This window comes from Schistocerca nitens, chromosome 6, assembly GCF_023898315.1.
Source record: "Schistocerca nitens isolate TAMUIC-IGC-003100 chromosome 6, iqSchNite1.1, whole genome shotgun sequence".
NCBI lineage: Eukaryota > Metazoa > Arthropoda > Insecta > Orthoptera > Acrididae > Schistocerca > Schistocerca nitens.
The window spans coordinates 437,871,477-437,894,841 of record NC_064619.1 but is presented as its reverse complement, the minus strand read 5'-3'; positions in this window follow the sequence as shown (position 1 = coordinate 437,894,841).

Sequence of the window (23,365 nt, the reverse complement as noted above, 5' to 3'; positions counted from 1 at the left end):
TCATTGTCTAACTATTCTGGCTTAGAGAACCAAGGACCAACATTTCGCTTTGAAAGCGAGGCCGGCATCCTGGAACTTTTTCTTGAGTTCCCATGCGGATGAATACTGGCAAGAAAGAAAGATACTGCGTAGGTTCTCTGCCGGGTCATACCCTTCGTTGTCGAAGCCTCTCTGTGTCTCGATATTTTTATTGCCATATGAGAGATCCTGTGAAGATCATACTATCGACACGTCATTAAATGTAGGGAAATACGGTGTAGGGAGCAATGTAAACTCCAAAAAGTTCCAAGGACTGAATACAAGCTGTCACCTGAACACCGGAAGCAGAGGACGAAGCAGTCAGTCGCGTTACGAAGTCGGAGCGTCACGGAACCCTGATTTCTCTTTCGCCGTCCCACGCCACCAGTTTCAAGTGAGGCGAGGTCTGATCATGCCTAAGCCAATTGCAACAGTTGACGTCATACTGACGATGGAAAAACTGCTTTTTTGAGCTTGTATTCCTCACGTATAATAATTTACATAGTAGCTTGATAATTGAGCAGCTAGGGTCAAGTGTGCCGTAACGTGTGTTTAAGTTGGTTCACTCTGCCAAATCTGGGACATTTTTCTTGAGGTAACGTTCACTTTAATCAACGTGGCAGCCATTCAGTGAGAGCATACGATGATGGAAAGGAGAAAACTGTCACCTCTATAATCATGGTGCCATGAGCACCCTTTTCACTAACGTTTGTGCTTGTAATTGGATGTCAACAGTGAAGGTTTGGAACTGAATATGTACTTAAACGGCCGCCGCTGTGACCGAGTGGTTTTAGGCGCTTCAGTCTGGAACCGCGAGACCGCTACGGTCGCAGGTTCGAAACCTGCCTCAGGCATGGATGTGTGTGTTGTCCTTAGGTTAGTTACGTATAAGTAGTTCTAAGTCTAGGTGACTTATGACCTCAGATATTAAGTCCCATAGTGCTCAGAGCCATTTGGACCATTTGTACGTAAATCGCCAGAAACTGAAAGATGTAACAAATGTACTTTTAGGAAAGAATAGTCACTTCAAATGGTGGGTCGTGTTGTGACAGTTTCCCGCTCTTTGTAGTAACTCGTTTGACTAACTATTGCGAATAAGTTGAAACAACCGCCAATACGATCTTCCCTTGGCCCCTGGCAAGGGAACATAAATAGAATGAGAGCAGTGTCAACACGTAGTTAAGATAATGTTGGCATCTCTTCCAGGTTATGTAACGCAGCGCCATTGCCACAGGAGTCCTAAACGCTTAACAGGAATTTGTGAACTAGTGAGGGCATCACGCAAATATCTACGTCGACTGCTGCAGAAAATGCTACGCAACTGCTAAATGTAGACAATATGTACATAGACGTGTAGAGCTTTCCAACTGCATTGAGATGCCAGGCAAGTATAGCGACATAATACTGAAAAGCGAACTAAAAAAAAAAAAAAAAAGATTGTGTTTTATCTTAAATACTCTGTGCATAGATTAGTACCTCCAAAGCAAATTCAGTTAACTAAGGAAAGGTGGAAATAACTTAATACAAGCCACTTTCTAGACAACATCTAAAATGTGGATAACCGATTATTAGCCGCAGTCACCTAACTTCAGTAGAATTATTGCTTCATCGTGTAACGACGAATTTTGAACCTTCAGACTAAGAAATTACTAAAAACTGTAGTTTCCTACACAGCTGATGCAAATCGTAACTGTAACTGCATAAGAATAAAAAGGCCTGCATGTCAACCAGAGCGGTATATGGCAAAATGTTACGGCTTGTCGAGCCCTAATTCTCCTGCGCCCTCACCATTGCAACCCTACACGTACCGTTCTATCTCCAGCAGACGTTCTACTATAAATTGCCTGCAGCGAAGAGCTTCAGTCTCATCATAAAATACCTTCAATATTTTATTTTGAAAAATTCACCAAGAGTTTTTAACTTTATTAATGTATGACAGTTATATCAATAACTAATAAAAATGAAAATATTATCATGTGGAATTTGCTCGGCGGTACAGTGGGTGTCAGATTACAAATCACGAAGGTCCAAAACCTAATCCGGCATTGGTCCAAAGACTTTTTTTTACACGTAACGGTTCTATCAGTACGACAGACTGGCTAAATGAGTTGAGGTCGGAGAAAGCAATGGGACCATGGCTAGAAAATTACTGTGGTGTTCGAACCAACTTCATCGTTATATGTGTACAGGACATAGATTTCCTTTGTATCCTTGGGCAACATTATTAAATACTTTTGAGTGATAAACGAAATATATACTCCCACTAACCAACCTTTGCTCCTCAGAGCAAGGGAACAAAATTGCACTAAATAAATATCCTCATTTTTCTGAAGATACGGATAAAATATTATAACTTGGTGGTGCATTAGACAATACCGCAGAAAACATATATGAAAACTTAACTGCGTGTCCCGAGGTCTATGCAAAACTCACCCACTTTTCCACTTGGTAACTTGTTAATAATATAACAGACAGGCTAATAATATGAAATAATAAAAGTAAACTCATTACTGGTGAAAAATAGACAATTATTTGCACCGATACATTTTCAATGACGCATACATTAACACACCAAGGCCTTAAGGATGAAAGGTGAAGAGGAAAGTGACAGGTGAATGATGTCAGTAACAAAACACGAATCGTTGTCGCTTCCCGCGCCCGGGTTCCCGGGTTCGATTCCCGGCATGGTCAGGGATTTTCTCTGCCTCGTGATGACTGGGTGTTGTGTGATGTCCTTAGGTTAGTTAGGTTTAAGTAGTTCTAAGTTCTAGGGGACTGATGACCATAGATGTTAAGTCCCATAGTGCTCAGAGCCATTTGAACCAACCAACAACACGAATATTAATTTGACAAAGATGGTCGTTTCATTTACTCTACTCCGCTGAATTGTAACTGGTACCATTTTAATGATTTTACATGTTAAAGCCAGATAACATATTCCAGATTATATCTTGCCCACAGAGAAATAAATTTTATTTAAACAAGAAAGTAAAGAAAAATTCTGTTGTGCCCCTACAGGTACCACACCACACGTCCATATATTAGTGAGAGGGGGATTTTTATCCGTAAAGGAGAGAAGCAGTCACTGTAAGACTCAGGTTTATTGTCAAAATATGTTTCACTGAGATAAGCAAGTGAACGTTTAATGAATGAATGAAGGATTGTATTCATGATATCTAACTATGTGTCAGGTGAGTGAGCACAATAAAAGTATAATCACAAGAATAAGTCGTGGATAATGCACGAATGGGTTGTGGTTAAAACCAAGAAACCGGAAAAATAAGAACGAACACCAGCAGAATCATTAAACTGCGTGATACAAGCAACTGTATGACTGAGAATGTTAAAATTGTGCAGTTAGGCCCCCATGGAAGTTAACTACAATCGACTTGGTGATTATATTGAAAGCTTATTCTTACGACTCCCATACAGCATTAATGCTGTAGGCAGCGGTGGTAACAGCTGAGTCTGGCTTGACCTCTGCACTCGGAACTACAATGGAGACATCCTTCCATATGGGTGCAAGTGTCGTCTGGCAGCAAGTCTTTTTTTTCTCAGTCGCCCGTGCACAAGCATGTATTCTTCCCTCTGCTAGCAACAAGTACGATATATTTTAACCATCTGAAACTTGGCTTTTCTACAAGTGTAGGAAAATCGCTGGCAAATTGCAGTGGACGTTGCAAGTTCCATTCAGTAATGAATTTGTACATAAGCTAAACAAACTCGTACTCCTACGGATTTTATTATCATTAATCAATGATTCCAAGGTGTGGGGAGAAGACAGAAAACTTCTCCCAGTCCATGACAGGGTTCCGAAGCTGACAAATTGAAGGGTTTACACGTAGGAACACACAAGAAAGCACGTGCTCTCCAGTCAGAAAACTGGTTACAAGCTTTTTAAGCGAACATTCCTGCGTAGCATGACTCCTGAGATAATGGTTTTTCTCATGATCTACCTTCTCTGAAAGCTGCGCCTGGCTTAGATTTCTATCTAGTTACATTAACTGTGCAGTCACTAGTAATAGTAAATATCATCTGCAGTCGTTATGCAGCATTGGTTCAAACGTCTCTAAACACTATGGTACTTAACATTTGAGTTCATCAGTCCCCTAGACTTAGAACTACTTAAACCTAACTAACCTAAGGACATCACACACATCCATGCCCGAGGCAGGATTCGAACCTGCGGCCGTAGCAGCAGCGCGGTTCCGGACTGAAGCGCCTAGAACCGCTCGGTCACAACGGCCGGCTTATAAAGCATTAAAGGGTCGACTACACTGACCATGAGGATGTTCATATGACATTATAAAAATATTGCATAACTGTTTATGATTCTGATGAAACTATGCTGAGACTCACCTGTACCCCAACTTTGTCAAAGACATCTTAACTATGGCATTGGCATCATTTTTGCTTCTTGTTTCACATGCTCGTCATCTGATGAGTATCATACCTTCGCCTGAAAGGATAAAGCTGGTTCCGAAGTAAACACCAAAAAAATACACACGACATTTATTTACAAGCCTTGTCACATCCGCTTTCATGGTCTGGTGAAACGGTAAGTTTATTTGTGGAAACATATAAGAATAAGAATAAACACCAGATATACAACATTACACACATTCTGTATCTTCTTACGATAGTAGTGAATGAAGGTTGTGCTTTGATGGCCTCACACACGTGGATGGCTTGTTGTCAAGATCCACAAATACTCAAATCAATCTACAATTAATAACTCCATTTACAGTCATATTGCAATAGCAAAACATTCACTCAGTTATAACCACAGCCATAGGTTGGACGACCTCTGAAGCATAACCTCGTTGTCTGACAGATTGTTGGCACGAGGCTGTCGTAAATTGGTCGAGGAAGCCAGAAGCATCTGCAGTGCAGTGGGGTCTCAAGTCGAGTGGAGCGAGCTGCCACTCGTGGCAAGGAACCAGTCACAAAGATGTGAACTTCTGCCTCAAATAGCAGCAGGTATGAGTCGATAGATACGTGGCTCTCTCCAGGCAGCTGAGGGTTTCACAAAAAGACCGGTTTTGAGGAAGGATCCTTGTAAATTTTACAAGTCATACCAGACTGTGGACACACTGTCTGTCATAACAATCCGAGTCGAGTATACCATTCCAACGAACTACTGTCTCAACAACAGTCTTCTTATACTATTTATGGAATCTTCCCTGTCAGTTGCATCAGAGTGTAAGAGTTTTGAGACTCGCACCAATACAGTATACCTTCCAGTGGCTGTTCAGACACTGGACTATATGCAGTTGCGAATAATCGTGGTGAGGAAATCATTGTACGATTACATCTAAGACAGGATGGGCGTACGGTATAAAACAAGTGCACGCAGTCCACAACACGTCATTTTGCTGCCGAACCACAAACTGGATAATCCATGCGAACTACGAGTTTCTTAAAACAGTTTGCTTGAAACCTAGCGATGACGTCCTCACTTAATAAAACCAGCCCAGTAAAGTATGATGAGCGAACTGTACGTCAGGAATATTTCTCGCATGAACCTAACGCTTCAGCCACATATAAAGAGATTGATGAAATCAGGATTGTCATCCAGCACCAAGATGCGCTGACGCTTCCTTGCAAGAGTTTCATATATTTTAAGGGATCATTCAAGAAAACCGACGGTTGCGCTAGAGTGGCATCTAAGCTTACACATAACGTTTTAGCATTCCTGTTTCACGAGATACGCTGTGAATTCAATGGGTCTGAGATCGACCGTACATGCAATGTCAGCATAACATTAACCCTTAAAACATACCTCTCTGCAGCACCCACGGGTTTCAGTGGTTTAGAAAATGCGGGATTGTTCATAGACGATACGATGGATAGAACAGTTGCAGAGTACAAACGATTTACTGCATGCATACCTTGAAAAAAATGCTTATGGGCTACTCTGAGGACATAAGACAGATTATTATAAATGCTAAACAGGAACTCATTCTGGTGCGGATGCATTCAAGCAACTCAGGAGGAGAAAATGATTACAATCAGCAAGATAATATGGAAAAGTCTCACATCAGTGTATCAGACGAGGAGCGTTTGAAGCTTTTAAACGTTATGAATTCCGGTGTGAATGTATCACTAACATTTCGCTCGTGGGAGGTTTTCGAGTACCAAGTGCTACCGACTGCAAGCAGACAAACATGGGCTATTAAAACTTCTTCATATCTAGAGACACCTAGATTCATCATACTTGCGTTTCAGACTGCTAGAAGAGGGAACATAGCAAATGATTCCATTGTATTCCACAACTACAAGTTAACTAATGCCAGGGTCTACCTGAATTCAAAGTTCTACCCATATGACAATTTACACTTGCATATATTTACAGTCTAGCATATGACATGTATCCGAAGTTTCGTGCTTCTTACCATGAAAGTACTGAAGGAGGGGGAGGGTGTCTACTACGTCCACGGAAATTCATGCAGCTATCACTGATCATCGTAATAGACTGCTCGAAAAGAATGAGATAACTAAGTCTGCACCTATAGATGTACGAATCTTCAGCAAATTTCCTGGAACACATTGCAGTATGTGCTCCAGTTCTACATGACTGTGTGATCAAATACTTCTCGCTCACCAGTGTCATGCAACGAGCTGTATAAATGAACTGTTGCTGCGCCAGACCTATAGCATTCCACAATGGCAGCTCAAGGCGTGAACGTCATTGCAGACGCTCACGGTTTCAATGATGCTGATCATAGACAGTTCATGTTTAAAGATGTTGCATTCGTAGCGTACACAGAAGATAACAGAATAAATAATAGAGACATTCTCAGCAAACATTGCATCACCGAGATCTTTCAAGGGTGTGAAGTGCTCTAAAACACGGAAGAGTACAAAATGATTAAAACATTTCTACAGTGGAATTCCCTGGTACGTTCCTGGCATGCCCTATAAAGATATGGTGACGTCGTTTCGATTATTCGATCACACGGATATCATCATCTACGTAAAGGGGAAGGAGAAGATCTCATGAATGAGGTGAATCTTCAAGTTTACTGCTATTCAAGACCAGGAATTCTACGGGTGTCCTGCTCTCCATCGACTCAGGATGATTAAGATGTGTAAAAACAGTGTTGCAGTGTATGCTTATGAAAATGTACAATTACTTTTAAGTTGGATGAGAAATAAACGAATTTTTACCTCACAAAACTCTGTCTCCTTTTTTCAACCCTGTTCCAGCTTTGATGGTGTACAGTTTTACCCAGATACTATGTCTGTGGCTTTCTTCAAGCACAAGAGATATAATTTTAGACATGTCTGCTATATGCCTTTGGAAGCGGACGCAGTCACTTACCTCCAGCTCCCATAACCCAATTCGTGCTGCACAACAGGCGTAATTCCATGCAAGCATTCTATATATTTTGTTACCTTCTATCTTAAACTTCACCTCCTTAATAGCACTACTCTTCAGAAAATTAAACTACTGTCATCTGTGATCTACACGGCCTTTGACAGTTTTTTGTAAATAAAAACAACAAAGATGTATGGTAACGAATTCTTTCGTTTATTCAGTTCACAAAAATACAGTTCAGTTCTTGAGATTACAATTCTGTTCTTGAGATTACAGTATAGTATTCTTGAGGTACAATCTGACTCTTCAATTCCAATGGAGAGATACTTTTAACCTACACGCTACAGCAGTAACACTTTTTATAATACTTTTATCCAGCAGCACTGGAATTTTTTTTTAATTTATGCTGAAAACTAATGCGGAGATACTTTTACTACAACTAAATTCCCAGTACCAGTAGCAGAGCTTTACAGTAATTATGATGGACTGTGTACACTTAAAATCTAATTTCAACAGCCCCAATAGCAAAGGTTCTTACAATAATTATAATTCTGATGGACTTCATGTACTTAAAAACTAATCTGAGTTGGATGGTTAGTAGCAAATGAAAAACTTAAAAAAGCTATTCTATTTACAAGACACACATGGTGCTTAGGTATACATTTTTCAGGCTGCACATACGTTACGTATGTATAAATAAATACATAAACTTTTTTCTGTTGATGCCTTTTTTAATATTTTTTATGGTTTGTTTAATTTTTTTTCTTTTACGCGCTTGGTGTGCATACATATACAGTTTTTCTTTTCTTTTTTTCCACATATCGTCTTCATTTATTGTTCACTAACGATCCCCACTTTCTCTTAAGATTCTCTACACGTATGGTATGGCTTTTCACGTATTATTCAACGAACTGGATTTCCGCGCATTATTCAACCAAGCGACGGCGGGTAGTACTAGTGAAGGACACTGCTGAGATGTTTTATACTCGTAGCCTCTCTGGACTGATAAGTGACTAACTGAAAGTGGGTCGATCTCGAGAGTTTAATTATGTATGAATGTAATTAATTTTCTAACCAATACAGCGAATATTCTCAGTTAATAAATTTATTCTTATATATGTCATTTTCACCATTTAATGATTCACTCTATTTTTTTACGTTTTATACTACAGATGACGTAAGGAGAATAATTTTGGACGTCGCCAGGCAACATTCGTTCAACGAAACTACGTAGCAATGGCGCACTGAGCACACGTCATGCGACCATATGTCTGCTCTTTGAAAAACGCGGTTTGTGGCGGAGGGTACTTGTGGTACATCTATCATTTCCATCTTTCCTTATTCCATTCTCGAATTTCCCTAAGCTTTTTCTCCTTTCGTGAAGCTTCTATGTGAAAACAATATGATGCACGAGTAGTCTTCGAACGTACGCTCTCGAAATTTAAACAGTAAATCTCTCTGTGACACCCAACGATTCTCTTATAGTGTCTGTCACTTGAGTTTTTAAAAGTGTTTCCGTTAGAATCTCGCCCTTACCAACGACCCGCGATAAAACGCATGGCTCTTCACTACGTCTTCTTTCTCTTTGGTAGTAACTCTACCTAGTTATAGTCCAATACTGATGTGCAATACTCAGGAAATGTTCAGAAGAATGTTTTGTAAGCAGCTTCTTTCGTGGATGAGTTAAAATTCTCTTCAGGTTTGTTCAGTATAAATCTCACGCTGTCATCTGCTAGTTATTCTCAGGTATTTCCCGGTTCTCACTGTATCCAGTGATTTATCGCCGGTGGTTTAATAGAAAAGTAATGGATATCTGGGATTATGCGTTACGTTTGTGCGAGATCAGAGTCAGTTACACCAATCGTCAATCCTTTACAGGTCTGCCAGCATTTCGATACAGTTTCCTGGTGTAGCAGCCTTTCCATAGACAACCAGCATCGTCTGCAGACAGCCTCATGCAACTTTCTTCATTATCGACTACACCATTTATATACAAGGTGTAAAGGATATAAGTGCAGATATGTTTTATGTAGTAAATTAATATGTACACACATTTATGTGTCAGTTGCTTTTCCTCTGCATCACACAGTCTTAACGCAAACATGTAACAAATTTTACAACCTGATGTTTTCTGCTTGGTCATAGTTGCGCGACTAAATGCACTGCACTTGTTGTATAGATGGCGTGATGGTATGGGGTGCCATTGGTTACACGTCTCGGTCACCTCTTGTTGGCATTGACGGCACTTTGAACAGTGGACGTTACATTTCAGATGTGTTACGACCCGTGGCTCTACCCTTCTTTCGATCCCTGCGAAATGCATTCATATTCATCTGACCTGCTGTCAAGGGGGAAAGAGCACTGATGGCTTGCTCTTACCACGTATATTTGGAAGTACTAACCAGCCTAAAAACTTATGACTTGTAATACACTACTGGCCATTAAAATTGCTCTACCAAGAAGAAATGCAGATGATAAACGGGTATTAATTGGACAAATATATTAAGCTAGAACTAACATGTGATTACATTTTCACGCAATTTGGATGCATAGATCTTGAGAAATCAGTACCCAGAACAAACACGTCTGGCCGTAATAACAGCCTTGATACGCCTGGGCATTGAGTCAAACAGAGCTTGAATGGGGTGTACAGGTACAGCTGCCCATGCAGCTTCAACACGATACCACATTTCATCAAGAGTAGTGACTGACGTATTGTGATGAGCCAGTTGCACGGCCACCATTGACCAGACGTTTTCAGTTGGTGAGAGATCTGGAGAATGTGCTGGCCAGGGCAGCAGTACAACATTTTCTGTATCCAGAAAGGCCTGTACAGAACCTGCAACATGCGTTCGTGCATTATCCTGTTGAAATGTAGGATTTCGCAGGGATCGAAATAAGGGTAGAGCCACGGGTCGTAACACATCTGAAATGTAACGTCCACTGTTCAAAGTGCCGTCAATGCCAACAAGAGGTGACCGAGACGTGTAACCAATGGCACCCCATACCATCACGCCGGGTGATACGCCAGTATGACGATGACGAATACACGCTTCCAATGTGCGTTCACCGCGATGTAACCAAACACGGATGCGACCATCATGATGCTGCAAGCAGAACCTGGATTCATCCGAAAAAATGACGTTTCGCCATTCGTGCATCCAGGTTCGTCGTTGAGTACACCATCGCAGGCGCTCCTGTCTGTGATGCAGTGTCAAGGGTAACCGCAGCCATGGTCTCCGAGCTGATAGTCCATTCTGCTGCAAACGTCGTCGAACTGTTCGTGCAGATGGTTGTTGTGTTGCTAACGTCCCAATCTGTTGACTCAGGGATCTAGTCGTGGCTGCACGATTCGTTACAGATGCCTGTCATCTCTGCTAGTGATACAAGGCCGTTGGGATCCAACACGGCGTTCCGCATTACCCTCCTGAACCCACCTATTCCACATTTTGCTAACAGTCATTGGATCTCGACCAAAGCGAGCAGCAATGTCGCGATACGATAAACCGCAATCGCGGTAGTGTACAACCCGACCTTTATCAAAGTCGGATAGTGATGGTGCGCATTTCTCCTCCTTACACGAGGCATCACAACAACGTTTCACCAGGCAACGCCGGTCAACTGCTGTTTATGTATGAAAAATCTGTTGGAAATGTTCCTCATGTCAGCAGTGGTACGCGTCGCCACCGGCGCCAACCTTGTGTGAATGCTCTCAAAAGCTAATCATTTGCATATCACAGCATCTTCTTCCTGTCGGTTAAATTTAGCGTCTGTAGTACGTCATCTTCGTGGTGTAGCAATTTTAATGGCCAGTAGTTTAGTTTTGAAGGGAGTTCAGTAAGTAACGCAACACTTTTTTCTCGGCCAGTTTCGGTTGAAAAATGCAGAATTTGTTGTGGAACTTTGTGGAAGGTTAACACTTGATCTCCTGTAGTTTCATGAAGTTCCTATAGTTAGCAAAGCTATACGTAGCCTTCAAAGTAGTGGCTTTAACAGAGGAGAATTTCAATCAGAGAAATTTCAGTGCGTTTCTTTTGGCGGAATATCAGGGCATTGCAGATATTCATAGGCGTGTACAGAATGTCTATGGAGACCCGGCAGTGAACAAACGCGTGGTGAGTCGTTGGGCGAGTCAGCTGTCATCATCGCAACAAGGGCGCACAAACCTGTTGAGTCTCCCAAGTGTCGGCCAGTTTCACACAGCTACGACTCTTGCAATGTTGGAACTAGCGGACACTATAATTCGAGGAGACTGATGTATCACTATCAAACACCTCACTAGACAACTGGACGTCTCTGTTGGTAGTGCTGACACACTCGTCCACCAGTTGGGTGACTGGCCACTGTGTTACTTACAGCTTAACAGAAGACCATAAAGATCAACGATCATTGTGAGACTAACTATGTCAAGTTTTTGTCGAACATTGTCACAGGTGAACCTGCTTCCATTTGAACCAGAAACAAAACGGCAATCTATGAAGTGGCGCCTCACCACTCTTCCTCCGAAGAAAACGTGCAAAGCAACGCCCTCAGCCCGTAAAGTCATGGCGACGGTCTTCTGGGACTCTGAAGGGATTATTCTGTTTCAAGTCCTCCCTCATGATGCAACGATTAACTCTGAAGTGTGTTACCCCCAGAAACCGAAGAAACAACTTCACTATGTTCATTGCTACAAGAATACAAACGAACTTCTCTATGACAACGCATCCAAGAGGAGTTCACAAAACTTCATTGGAGTGTTGCTTGCCATCCACCCCACAGTCTGGATGTCGTTCCTCCCGACTTCCACGTGTTTGGCCCAATGAATGACGCACTGTGCATGAAGCACTACATCAGAGATTGGGGGTGGGGGGTGGGGGGGGGGTTCTTGAAGCAGCAAGATGTTGGCTGCGGCCTCGACCAGTAGATGGATACCATGAGGGCATACAGGCCCTACCAGTGAGCTGGTCTGTGGCCACCATATTGAACAGAAATCATATTCAAAAATATGACTTTGTGTTCGAAAACATATAATAATATGGTTTATTGGAATCCAGAATAAACCAAACTGTTTTCAGAAAGAAAGTGTTGCATCACTTATTGAACGACCCTTCTATAGTGACTACATGATTCACACATGTTACGGGGGCGATCAAATATTGTAATTTATAATATTAGAAGCTAAGATCGCTTGATATGAAATAGTTTATTGCATGATCAGTTTCGACTGTAACTAGCTGTCATCCTCAGATCTCTCAGAAATACAATTACACATCAGCATCGTCGACATACCGCAAACATGTTCGACTTATAATAAATCAGCTCTATGCTGGTTTGCTTTAAATATATATATCAACCCAATGAGGAGCTCTATCGTTATAATCGAGCATGTTCTCAGTATGTCGACGAGACTGATGTGTAATTATATTTTTGGTGGATCTGAAAATCTCAGGATAATAGCAAGTTACTGTCGAAATTGGTCATGAAATCAACTAGTTCACATCAAGCAATCTTGGCTTTTAATATTATAAACTGTAATTGTTAGTCTGTAAATGACATATACGAGGTGCTATCCAAAATTTTCGGGACTGGTGCTGCCGTCTGTTGAAAACCTTACCTTTGGACTAATGGTCACCATCACCCTCGAAATAGTTCCCATCCGCATGTACACACTGGACTCAGCGTTTCTGCCACTGGTCAAACATTTTCTGGAAGTCCTCTTCTTTGAGGGTGTTTATCACCACTAGTGATGCTTCTTGAATCCTCTCTAGAGTGTCGAACCGACGGCCTTTCAACTCGAGTTTCAGTTTTGGGAATAGCGCGAAGTCACAAGGTGCCAAATCTGGCGTGTACGGTGGGGTGGGATACAACCACCATGTTGTTTTTTGCCAAAAAGGTCCTGGTAAGCAAATACATGTGACATAGTGCATTGTCGTGATGCAGCAGCCAGTTCCCTTGACGCCAAAATTCGGGCCGTTGTCACAGCACTTTTTATGGAGCTGTCGCAAACGTCATAGTAGTACGTGGAATTCACTGTTTGGTTGGGTGGGACGAATTGTTTGTGCACAATTCCCTTGGTATCAAAGAAAACGATATTTATACTCTTCACTTTGCTCTTCACCTGTCTCTCTTTTTTGGGTCTTGGAGAACCTGAGCTCTTCCACTGGGACGATTGTTGCTTTGTCTCTGGGTCATAACTGCAAATCTAGCTCTCGTCGCTGGTGATATCTCATGACAAGAAGGTTGTATCATCAAATGCGGTTTGACGAAGGTCCGTGCACACTTCAACATGCTGTGCCTTCTGATCAGCAGTCAAGATCCTTGGCACAAATTTTGTGGTGACACAATGCATGCCCAATTCTTCAGTCAACATTCGTTGACAAGTCCCATAACCAATACCCACTGCATCCGCGAGGTCTTGAATGGTTCGACGTCGATCCGCAAGAAATAATTGTTGAAGTTTGGCAACAATGTCTGGCGTTGTGCGGCTAACGGGCCTTCCAGTGTGAGCATCATCTTCGACGTCTGTACAGCCGGCCTTGAACCGAGCATGCCACTCAAACACACACGTACGGCTCATGCTCCGTCCCCGAAACACTTGTTGAATCATTGCGAGGGTCTCCATAGCACTTTTCCCGAGATTCGCACAGAATTTGATACACACACGCTGCTCTGTTCGCGGATCCATTGTAAAATCGCCACACACCAAACACAGAGTATTACGGAAATCACTGTGGACAAGCAACATGTTCTCCCAGCTGAATGCCACTCCGCACACTGACTCATCAGATATGCAGCTCTCGCCACCTAGCAGTGCAAAGATCGACTACTACTACTTTCCAGATGGCAGCACCGGTCCCGAACATTCCACCTCGTATACTGATGTAATGCCGTTCAGTGCACCGACCTCAGTTACCAATGGAAATATCTCGACCTACACCCATTACACCCTGTATATTATAAACAGTAACGGCTCTGTAGGGCTCCCTTCGACCTTAAGCTATACTTTTCGAGCTCTATCTGCTAGCATGTGCTGAAACCAACCTTCTGGTTCGCTACTCGGCAAGCTCTATTTTCTTCACTAAACTACAGTGCTGGACTGCACCGAATACAAGGAACATGGCGTGAACCTGAATGCCGTGTTCTTAGGCGGGCTGGGCCTCACGAACAAACAAGCGAGTTGAATGTCGCAATATCTCTGTTTGCGGAATCCATGTTGATTTCTATAGAAGAGGTCCCTGATCTTCAAGTGGGCCATAACGCTTGATCATAAAACATGACTTAAAATTTTATAACGAAATAACGCCATTGATAAAGCCCTGCGGTTACGTGTGTGTTCTTGAAAACCAGATTGACCTGTCAGTTTTCGGTCGAATAGTATCTTTCGTTGCTCCAGCGACCTGCGATAAGCTGCTGATAGAAGAGGACCTATCGTCTATACTTTATTCGTCGACTGAAGGTGGCCATTTGTACGATTTCAGTTCTAGAAGTGTTAGAAACTTGTCATGCAGTAAAGATATCCTTTTGTTCCTTCCTATATGTAAGCTGTCGTCGCTCTGCACGATTGTGAGAAATTGGTCCAGTGGAGAAGCTTATATTGAAACTGAGCGTTTATATAAGACTGGAAAAGTTGATTTGGGTTACTGTTTCTGGAATTCTTTAATTGTTAATAAGTTGGTAACACAAGAAACGCTCGTAGAAAAGGCAGAATGCTGCACAAAGGCCACAACAATGCGGAGTTAAGCGTTGTACAGCGAATACAGAAATAAAATTATTCGTATAGAGCCTTTCGGCAACATGTAGACCGAAGCGACAGCTATGGGAATGGAAAAATTGCACGGATTCCCCTATGAATTTCGGCGGGACAAATCGTTCTCATCAGACGCCTTCCGTATTCTTCAAACAATCAAAAGCATGGAGACATCTGTCTGCAGAAGGCTGAAAGACAAAAGTGCAAGAACTGCAAAGAGTGATGGTTGCTTCAGGAAAATCTTTCCATCGGCACACGGCAGTCGTCAAATTCATTATGATAAGAGCTACAGCATTTTAGGTTGAGCTTGACTAGCATAAAGTATTGGCGTGGAAAACATACGATGCCGGCAATACCATAGCATAGTAATTGGTCCAGCTTGAGACTTCAATATCGCTTTCAGATTTTACCTGTGATGTAGTGGTGTGGCGGATGACATACGTGTGTGGAGCGATGGATTGTTTTGCATAGGCACGCTAGTATCGTCAGCTTATTCTGTCCTTGTTGTTTGTATTGGGTTTATAGAGACCGTTGCAAATTTCTATGGTATGGGCACTTTACTGAATCCACAAGTGTAGTTAAAAGAAAATAACAAGCTTACGTTTGACTTTGCTTACACTCCTAATGACCCAGCACTCAGACATTATCTTTGGTTGTCTTAGTAACGAGAGTAACCAGTGATTACAGCCTATGTGTACTTTGAATTACTTGTAAATCCATCTTCCTGTCGACATTTATTTTTCTCAATTTATTTAGTGAACGTATCACGGAAATAAGAAAAGGTGATACTTCGACGATTAAGAAATGTGTAAGTCTGTAGAAGTTTAATTCTAAATTAAAACTGACTATTATTACGTAAGTGTAAAAATGTGATATTAATAATTGAAAGTTGTCTACAGTGATGTACCAGACTTACCTGAGTTCAGCCGATAGCACGGTACAGAGCGATGGAATAAAGTAATTCACCATCTCCAGGTCCAGATTAATGCATACCAGCTCCTTTCTAAGTGATTTTGCCATTTTAAGTTCTGCTGTATTGGTGAAGCCATGTTTTAGAGATTGCGTTTTGTCCTTTGCTTTGACAAATGACTTCCTGTGTGACGTCCTGAGTTTACGATGCGAAGGATGTCAGCGGCCTGGCATTAGTGACTGGTGTAGTTTGTAGTAGTATGTATGCTATTTATATGAAAGATGTAGGCATGGGTCAAAACCGACTGCTGGAATCAATCCTCAAATATCTGGCTGTTTCTTTCCGTATGTGGCACAGTTTCCGGGAGTAGGGTTAAGCAGAAATCCAAGAGAGCGGCTTAAATTGTTGCAAGAGAAACAATTTTTGATTACACTTAAAATCTACCTTCTCACAAATATTTAGTTGTTTTTCGGATGTGGCACGTTTGCCGAGGGTGAGGTTAGGTACGAACCTAAGAACACAACTCAAATTGTTACTAGCGATACGAGTAGTGCTCCTATTTATAATCTTGGCTCTTACAGATATTTCGCTGTTTCGTCTTGGAGACGTGTTGTATTCGGAATGGATTGTTTTCGTAGAGACATGTTATTAGCTTGCCTGAGTCTTTGTGATGGGCGTTTAAGTTTATGGTATGGCTGGTAATAAAGGTGCAGGTGAATGAGATCGAATCTTTAGTCGTTATTGGTTATTTAACTGTTTTTGAATATTGAACTGTTGTTTTTCGTTTACAGTTTGGTGTTTGAGATTGAATGTTGTGTGTTTGTCATTTCTTTCTATGGAGTTCTGTCTTGGAGTGGGTTTGAATATTTTGTTGTTCGCAGTTTATATGAGCTCGTTTAGGTACCTGATTTGATTAATTTGGAGTGGGCTGAAGTTGGTAAGAATCTTTTTATGACCGTTTTTAATCAGCGTGAAATTGTAGTTTCTTTAGGCAAGGGAAATTTCTTCGAAATGACGCTCTCAGATTTTTGTTTGGTGAGTTTTATTTGGGGGAGGGGGTTGTGGTATCGATGTCTTCGTTCGAGCTCTATAGATATAGTGAAATTCGCGATGCTTACTATTACAGTTTTGTGGGTGAGGTATTTGTCTACATCGCTGTCTTCGTTTCAGCCATGTACGTCAGATGAAATTTCGAATACTGATCTTTATAGCTCTTCTTTTTGGGGGGGGGGGGGGGGAGGGAGGGTGAAGAGGGTCGTATCGCTGTCTTCGTTGAGCTATATAGGTCTAGCAAAATATTAGATTCCAGTTGGCCGCGCGGTGTGGCCGCGCGGTTTGAGGCGCCATGTCACGGATTGCATGACCCCTCCCGCCGGAAGGTTCGAGTCCTCTCTTGGGCATGGGTGTGTGTATTGTTCTTAGCATAAGTTAATTTAAATAGTGTGTAAGTCTAGGGACCGATGACCTCAGTAGTTTGGTCCCTTAAGAATTCACACACATTTGAACATCTGATTCCAGTTGTGTGTTTCTTATACTCCTGGTTGAGTTCAATCTGAAGGAATTCGTGTCAGTTATTTTTCGATTATATGGATGCCTAGGTTGATGTTAGTTTTATTGTAGTATTTTTAGTTTGTCCCCGCGAAAACTGCTAACTCCCGTAGATGCCTCATTGGTTACATTTCATTAATTGACTGAAATATTTCGCGTGTCTCTTATGTTTGTTTGCGGCCGTAATGCTCTGTCTAGCGGTCGTCATCTTGAAGCATGCCAGCGGCCTGTATTTATATCTGTGGTTGACTTAGTAAATGGACTAAAGGAAGCTTTATATTCCAAACGTCACGCCATAGGTCAAAGTAGACGTGTCGAATCAGACGTGCCATAATCCCAAATGTTGTTCTTGTTACCGCGTTCCGTTAATTGAAACGACTTTTGGCCTATATATTGGTATCACTTTTTGGCTTTCTATATTGGTATCACTTTCTGCTCTCTGTATTGGTGACTGTTTTTTCAGTTGAGTATATACGTCTAGTGATATTTTAGGAAAATTCTAAAATAAGGCCAGTGGCGCACTTAGGTGTTTGGTGCAGGAGTGTTGTCAGCACTTGCCCTGATGTGCGATGGGAGAAAAAGGTGTGTCAGCTGTTTATGTTAAGCAGCCAGTGAGAGACGCAGCAGGCAGACAACGTGTTTCGAAGTAAGACATTGTGAAGAAAGGACGTAACACTGCCGTAAAAGGGGATTATGGATTATTTGCTCCTTGTTTGATCGTAGCTGTTTCAATTGTGCTCGTATCTGCAAGCCAAGCACAACGTCATAACCCACGATGTATAAGAAAAAACGGTGAAATATTTCTCTGCTTCGTATTGCTACGGAATCGATCTGCGTGAGCACACTCAGTAAGTGGGTCAATGTATTTTATTTACGTCATGGGAGGCAGTAGGTGGATCAGTGTTTTTCCTTTTCATATTGAAACATGGAATGAGATCGGAGGATCAATGTTTTTTAATTAAATCTTGGGTCGAGGTAGGCTGATCAATTTTTAATTAGGTTATGGGAGAAGGTAGATGGATCATTGCTAATACATCGAACGTGCGACTCCACTGTGAATAAACATTGATCCAATTATTCATTGTGATTGCACAGATCGACTGCGTAGTCATTGCACCACAACATTTGATACCTTTCGTGTCTCTGCAATTAATCCATTAGACGTTCACCAACGGACGACGTAACCGTGCACTTGTAAATCACTTAAATTAGTCCACTTTATACCACTCGCTGTGATTTCTCAAAATATTTCTCTCGAAACACATTAAACACTGAAAAACACTAAACGAGACATTGGTTTCAATTACATCGCTAGAACTACATTTCCTCTGTTCTCGCCTCCCATTGGTTATGTCGAAGAGTCATCCCACTGGCTACGCGAAACTGACGCGTTGCCAACCTATGAGCGGCAGATAAGCAGCGCCGTGCCTGCCGCTGGCCCTGTCTAGAATACAGCCGGTGTTTTTGATACCAGATGCATCAAGCTAATTTGATGTTTTTATTTTTACTTCTTCGACGCCAGCCATCACATCGTGCCCTTCTGGTTGTTTTTGTTTGTATGTTTTACTGTGTTTAAGATTTTGTTGTTTTTATTTTATAATTTAATTTGTCAATGCCCAAAAACCCTAACTTGCCTCTTTCACCCTTTTAGGTTCAATATCTATTATTAGAAATCTGTACGACTCTGTGGTTGATTTTTATATTTTGGCGCATAGGAACGGGTATTTATGACGTCCTGATTAAGATTTTAAAATCAGATTTGTGTTACTTTTTGGGGCTTTTGATGACGGGTGTTTATGACGTCTTTAAGGGGCTCTCACATCGATGTCAGTTTCCTAAAGGACTTTCTCTAGATATCTAAATGGTTCAAATGGCTCTGAGCACTATGGGACTCAACTGCTGTGGTCATTAGTCCCCTAGAACTTAGAACTACTTAAACCTAACTAACCTAAGGACATCACACAGATCCATGCCCGAGGCAGGATTCGAACCTGCGACCGTAGCAGTCGCACGGTTCCGGACTGCGCGCCTAGAACTAGATATCTAGATATCAGTTTAGTAAAGATGTAATGCGTTATTATGTCGCATGTGACCAGTTATTTGACGAGTAAGGTGGTACCGTAATGACCAACTAGCTCAAAGTGTTTCCCCAGATTAAAGCCTCTTTGTTAAATTGTGAGGGCAGAAGACCAGTTCGCTACATCCGAAAGACTTTAACATTCAAGAGCAAGACGTCTCAACAATGCATGTACTTACAAGGATAAGATAGTTAACAAATATATCTTAGCCCCCATAAACCTTCCAAATGACTCTTTATTTTTGAAGAAAAAGGAAGAAAAATTAAAAATAACTCTCCTGTAATGGAATTTACCTGCCTAACAAAGTGAAAGTATTAAAAATATTAAGGGAAAGGGTATGTGATAAGAAGCGACATCCCCAAAGAAAGCAGTACTGGTCAAGTATGCTCAGTGAACTGAGCATACGTTTTACAGATGAGTATACGATCGTAGCATCAGTTCCTTCGTTTACTTGTTTGGGACATAATCGACATGCTAATCAACTGTTAATCGCACAATGGAGTACAGTGAAATGGAGCATCTGTCTGATTATACAAAGAATGTATTCACTTACGTTTCCTACTTGAAAAGAAACTCTTCATGCTTCTATTATGTAGTGTTAACATACCTTCTGTTTCGTACCCATATAGTTTTGCAGGTACGAGTAAAGGTTGTTATAATGAAAAAAACACTAACGGTGTGCTTGAAATACTGTATAGTGACGATGTCAAATGTTGATTGTGGTTTAGTTTCTGTATTGTTTAGGATTATAGTACATGTGGCTCACTGAGTTAACGAGTAAGCGTCGGGATTACAGGGACTAGCTTATTACCCTTAGATGCGGAGACACTTTAGCCATACAACTCTTGTGGTTGTTACACTAGTGTCGATGATTTTGCGGTTAAACTGGCTTAGCAAATTTTGAAAGGTTTCTTCTTTGGGCTCTAAATGCCTGCATTCGTGTACCAATATCACAACAGTTTTTTAAAAATATTATTCAAGTGCATTTATTACTAAATAAAGAAAAGAAGTAGGAATTATTCGGGCATAACGTCCACGTAAGGAGAGGTAATGACAGACGGAGCTCACATTCGGGAGATAATCGACCGAGCCTTATTACGAAGGAACTATCCATGCTGTTATCCACCCCTCGTGGTCTCGCGGTAGCGTTCTCGCTTCCCGAGCGCAGGGTCCCGGGTTCGATTCCCGGCGGGGTCGCGGATTTTTCTTGCCTCGAGATGACTGGGTGTTGTTGTGTCGTCTTCATCATCATCATTCATCCCCATTACGGTCGGAGGAAGGCAACGGCAAACCACCTCCATTAGGACCTTGTCTAGTAAGGCGGTGCGGGTCTCCCGCATCGTTCCCCTACGCTCTGTAAAGAAGCATGGGACCTCATTTCATTTTTCATCCATGCTGTTGCCTTAATCTGCTTAGAGAACCCCACCGAAACCCAAGGTGTTGATGGACGAATTACTGGTTTGTCCACTGTCAATCCAAATGCGAGCCCTGTGTGTTGCCATAATGCCATCTCACTAGAACTAAAATAAATAACGAGACCATGTTAACCCATTAGGCCGAAGTTTTATTGAATCGGAAACTGGTTTCAGGTGGTATTGGCCACGGTATCGCGGTCGAACAGTTTAGGAACCAGACGGTCTTCTCCAGGCGCCGAGTTGACAACGGCGCCCCCAACAGGCAGCATAAGGTGTGGTGGCTGTGAAGAGCTGCATGGTGTGGAGTGTTGAGCCTCCGTGGTTGGCGGGGAGGCCGCTGGAATGACTCTTCTCCAGGCGCCGAATTCACGGCGACGCCCTCAATGTGCAGCATAACATCTGGTGGCTATGAAGGACTGCACGGTGTGGAGTATGGAGCCTCCGTGGTTGGTGGGGAGGCCACTGGAATGAGGACAAATTTAAATTGCAGAATTAAAAACGTGATCACATTATGGTGGGTTGATATATGTAAAGAAAACTGCTAAATTATCGTAGGTCCTAAGGCTAATAAAGGGTCGATTACTGTATCGATATTCTTGAGACAGTAATACAGGCGCGAAACTCAGCTACTAGTTTATAGCTATTGCAACAAGCGTAGTAAAAGAGTGAAATGGCAATATAATTTATAAATTGTTCTGCGCCAGAGATATGGGTTTAGCGAAGGTATGTTTCTGTCTCCTGTACTCATCAACTCAAGGATGCTGAGTATCATATATAAGAATTTAAATATGCGAACTACCAGCAATGAATGTTTGCCTCTATCCTACACCCTGAGTACAGTTCATTCTGATGAAATGGACAACAAAATCATTGTATCATGATGGAAAATAGCTGTTACAAGTATCAGAATATTTCTACCATTATACTGACCGTTATACTGAACTAAGTTCTACGCCTAAAGCAGCCGAGACAACTGAGGCTGTTGGTATATGCACTATTGCCAGAAACGTAGAGTTTCTTAAAACACGATCGCCAAATGTTGAACTGAAATTCGGAGGGCGTCATGGATAATTATATCACAGAAAAACAAACGTTGGTGCAGTATATAAGAACGGAACTAAAAGACAAAGTAAAAGCAGCGTGCGATGCTCAAGGTGAAACTATACTGAAAACTTGCTAACTGTTTTTGCGTGGGACGAGATAGAGAAGTATGTTTGCTGAAACAGTCGCCATACTGTGAAAGGATAGGCAACTGTATTACCGTTAATTCTTAAGTTTATGTAGAACCTAACAGTATCAGGGCGAAAAAGACCACGTATCTGCTCGCAATTCAAAACTTTTATAGAAGAACGGTATTGCAAGCATCGTGATAACCACCCTCAGTTCAGCAAAACAAAATTTATGAGTCGGTCTTAGAATTTTTCATCTTGTGTGATTCTAAATGTACCTATGCTGACAGCATTTCAGTGATATTAAAAACGTAAAATTCTAGATTCGGAAAAATAACGCAGATTACCGTTCTGAAGGGAGTTACGATGTGAGATGAAACGAGAAATACGCGTAGAAACTAAAATCTACCGTTGTCTTAGAGAGATCGAAGTTTCACTCACCGTAATAGTGTGGTTTTCTTCTTCTCACTGCAGACGTCTCTGCAATAGCTCCTCAAAAAACGCGTCTAGCGTAAACTGACGCTCCTGTTGGAAAAGAACTTATTAGTTTCTGATATCCAACATTTGGAGTAATACAGGAACATGTGCTACATTCTAACATGCCAGTATTGTACGATGTGTTATATTCATCACGAATTTTGCAAGCTACATTTATTGATATTATGTGTAGAGTGATTGATTTTAATATTCAAGTAACATCACTACTAAGTCCATATCTAAAGTTTTCTAGGCGTGATTGATTAATGATATGCTTCCGGGAATTTTGCCGTGTTTTTATCCGTATTTTGTGCACAATATTTTAATGACTGACTGATCCGTCTTTTTCATCCCATGTGACGTTTCCGGAGTGGTTGGAGTGCAGGCAGTGAGTACATGTAACAGACGATCATCGAAGCATCGTGCACAAAATACAAACAACAACTCGGTAAAATACCCGGAAGCAGAGCATTAACTTCTATGACGTTCGTGAGTGAGTGATCATGTGAACAGGAAACGAAACATACACTTTGAAACCAAACGCTATTGTTAGATATACAGATCTAATTTACACTCACCGGAGCAGCACGGATTTCTGCTTCTTCCTGCAGCCGTCTCTGCAGCAGGTCGACAAAGAACGCGTCAAGCGTAAACTGACGCTCCTGTTGGAAAAGAACTTATTAGTTTTATCATAAAGAGC